Source organism: Pinus tabuliformis, chromosome 8 (assembly GCF_031772625.1).
Source record: "Pinus tabuliformis cultivar Carrire ecotype Pingquan chromosome 8, CPIR1, whole genome shotgun sequence".
NCBI lineage: Eukaryota > Viridiplantae > Streptophyta > Pinopsida > Pinales > Pinaceae > Pinus > Pinus tabuliformis.
The window spans coordinates 807,640,456-807,644,796 of record NC_142294.1 but is presented as its reverse complement, the minus strand read 5'-3'; positions in this window follow the sequence as shown (position 1 = coordinate 807,644,796).

Below are 4,341 nucleotides of genomic sequence, written 5' to 3'. Positions count from 1 at the left end.
AAGCTCTAATCCATACCACTTAACATCAATACCACTAATAAAAGTTGGTGCGAGGTCACTTTTAAATGGGTCCATCGAATCATCCATTCCAAACTGAAAGTATTCAGTGAAACGAGTCTGGTACGGTTTTGATTTTTCATGGCGGTATAAGTGTGATGTGGAAGTCTTATGGGCAGTAATGGCACGGTGGTGGTTGAAGTTTGGCGTGGAGAGTTGTGAATGCATGCTAGACTTGGCAATGTATGTGTGACATGGTGAATTTTGAATCCGGTAATAATGGCTCCTTTTAATATTCAAATACCGAGGGTGGCGTGGCATGGCATGGCAGGATAAGCGTATTTCGACCAAGTCGTGCGGCATTGCACCTTGCAGAATAATTGTTCATGTTTTACTTTGGCTGCACTTCGCACGGCCACGAAAGACGATGGTATGGTATGGTGTGATGAATAATGGCTACGGTATATTCAGCTTTGGATAAGTATTTTATCAATGATTTTCTAAATGCTATGTACAATGTGCTTGGGGGCATCTAACATGCATTGTGCATCCATGTGCGACCTGACTGTATGAGAGTCTTTTCCAAAATATAAACTCACGTTTTATGCCAAATGCATTATGCGTTTGAGTTTTGGAACATATGCCTTTATAATAAGAAGTTTATGTTTCGCTGTGGGCCATGTTTCGCTGTGGACCATGTATATATCGTGACCTTTTAAGAAAACCTCATTTATTCGTTTTGGTTTTGTTTCTATGGGAAGTTGCATTCATTACTATTTTCGCTTGTACCTTAATTTTATTCTATATTAATTATTTAGGTACATAGTCTATCACTTTTGTTACATAAAAATTGTTTCTTGGAGGTGGGAAATTAGTTTTAATGGTTTTCGCGCTTTAGGTACATAGTCTATCACTTTTGTTACATAAAAATTGTTTCTTGGAGGTGGGAAATTAGTTTTAATGGTTTTCGCGCTTTAAGGGTTTTAGAATTATATAGGGATGTTACTTTTTCAGCGGGAGTTATAATGGGAGCTGGGGAAAGTTCCATGAGCGTTGAACACTGTTTTTTTGGAGTTCCGACTTTCCTACAACTCAATAATTAGGTTAGGGATGTGAATCCTTACAATTGCTCAAAAAAGACAATTACGAAGTTGTCACAGTTTCTTCATAGTTTTGTATAATTAATACAAATTCATAATTACCTCTCTGTTGTATACAAGCTTCATAAATTCATAATGGGGAGAATTTATAAAAATGCTTCATGAGTCCTCGACTAAACAAGAAGTTGTGGATAATTCTTATGGAACCTTTGTTTCTAAAGATACAACTCTAGGGTTGGGGAATACAAACCCTATAGAAAAATATGTTGAATTGCCCACAAAACATGAGCCTATGTTGAAACTTTTGCAGGACGAAAGGCCAAAGACATCCTTAAAATTGATATCCTTAATTGAGAAACTAGAGCAATCTCTTGATGGGTTAAGGAAGTGTGGCACCTCGACATAAGCGCAATATCTCAGATGTCATGCTGATGAGTATTTATTTTGATGTTTATGTATGTATATCACATAATATTATGTGTGCATATTGTATGTGGCAACCAATGCTTAAACATTAGAGTTGTGGTTTCTCTTTAGAATAACTAGAGAAACATATGTAAAATTGTTCCTTGTATTTTTAAGCTAGATTGTTTCAAAGACTGGTCATGTGTCACAGAACTGATAATGAACTTAACATTTTATATATATAAAAGGGAGGGACTCAAGGAGAGAGCAACCGAGAGAATATGTTTATATATTAAATATTTTTTTTATTATTATATAATATTACCGCTCCCAATTAGCTGTTTCTTGTAAATTTTGGGGAAACCTCTAGCCATTCGAGACACCCGTACCCAAGTTCCCAACATTCCTTAGTTCCAAAAACTCATACAACATACTTTATCACAAATATCACAATATACATCATTTGTACACAAATTATGTATATTGTGATAGTTGTGATAAACTATGTACATAAATAATTAATGTAGAATACAATTTATATGTGTGTGTGTGTGTGTGTGTTTTGTATAACTATTTGATTTTATATTATGATGAAAAATATAGATATGATGTTTTTTTTGGTATTATGGGTTGTCCTATTGGGAAACCAAGCCCAAAAAACAACAACAACAACAAAAGAAATTGATATCACATAGATTTTCCTAGACTAATCTATATGATAAGAAATATTGACTATACACAACATGTTTGCATAATTTTTCCTTACAAAAAGGTTGGTCTCATGAACAGGATCTCACTGAGTTTGGAAAAAATGAAAAAACTTTGACATGGACAAAATTACATATCTGAGAGCTTCTTTGACTATGGCATTGATTGTGGCATGAGCAACCAAAGAAAATTCCTAAGCTTGATACCCCTTGTGACCACGAGCGAGCTTCCCATTGTCGGGCTTGGCCTAAGGAGTGGAATGTTCATGTGTAGACTCTGCCTTTGAAGCCTCAGTGCCAACACAACGATATTGCCATTGAATTCTATCATTTGAGCCATAATACCAACTCAGACCTTGCCACTAAATTTTTCTAATGGTACCACTATCATAAGCCTTTTGGAGGAATTTCATCATACGCAAATAGGAGTGCCAAGCCAATAGTTGAAAATCCTGAGTTTGTGGAATTGTATGACAATCAGAAAAGTCACTGACCATGTTGACTCCCAAGTTGAGCATAAGGAAAGTGATTTCCAATTCTAGCCAATATCTCAGAGGGATGGTTGATTTTTCACAATTTCTCAGAGCAAAAACCAATTCCCCTAATTTCTCAGAGTTATGGCCACATTCTCATATTCCACCAAACGCACCTAGGAGCTCGGAGCTAAAAACATGGTGAGACTATTGAGAGTTCTTGTACCCATAATACTACAAATTACACCCTGTGAATTATGATGAATTTAGATAGGTGACTCGAGAGAGATATGAAGACAATTAGGTCGGGAGGCCACTATAAAAACCATGTCCAGCCTGTGAATTGGGGCCTCGAGGGTCTGAATGTGATGCCCACTGCAACGAGGGTGCTCCATCTCTCAGACAGTCAGAGCAAGATGACACAAGGGCCTATTGACAATTGGGAAGAGAGAATGAGAATGATGGACATGGATTCTTCTTGTGAATAACACCATACTCACCATAATAGTGGACATCCAATTTGCAGCCGCAGGTGGCAAAATTATAGGGCGCCAAAGAGGAAAATGATGGCTCACTTTGACGATAGACTCATCTTGTCTGAGTTGAGCACGCATTAATTCATAATGGCACACCGATGAATGATTATGAGCCATGATGATCATGTGAGTAAATCCTTTGGTGCTACCAGGAGTGAAGTGATTAACAAGATACAGTTTAATTAGGGATTTGTTTTAAGATTCATCTCAATAGATTTAAGATATATTGACATTTCAAACCTACTTATGCGGTTCATCTTCAAAAAGAAAATAAATATGAAAAATATGACATGCTAAGAACAAATAAATATAAAATTAAAAGGAAAAAATGCTAACATGTAGAAAACCCTAATAATGTTTTTTTATGTCTAATGTGAGTGTTGGATTAATAATAAGAATCGTATATTAATTATTTAATTTTGGTTAATATTAGTTATTGTTTCATATTAATATAATTTTATTAAATTAATGAATATATAGATATATATATATATATATATATATATATATATATATATATATATATATATATATTATATTATAATTATAATTATAATTATAATTATGTGAATAATTTAGGTTGTGTGATTATTTATAATGTTTAAAGCATATTGATTTGATTTTACATACATGGTTTGTATTTTTAACATTTATTAATAAATGGAAATTATATATATTAAAATAAATTTAAGTGGTAGAATATTAATTGGAATTATATATTAATAAATTAATTAGTAATGATATATTATGTTATGGATTAAGATAATATAATAAGGATAATCATTAAAAAAAAAATTGCAAAGAGAGAAGGAATAGGAAGAGACAATTCTGAAGGTGAGTGTGGAAAATTGGAAATCTAGTTTTCACTGATTTTCCACCTATAATATCTATTTAGGCTATTGGGTTGCTTACCAATTTCAATAGTCTCCCTTAATCTTATGGTGGCAATGGTCAATTCTAGGCAACATAATAGCATTTTCAATGTAAATGTGATGATTCATTCTTAGGGAGTGTTCTTCAAGAGCAGAGGAATGAGAGCATTTTTGTTTTATGTTAGCACAATTCTCTTGAATTCTAATTTTTATGGAGCAATTAGTTTCACCCACATATGATCTATCACAAG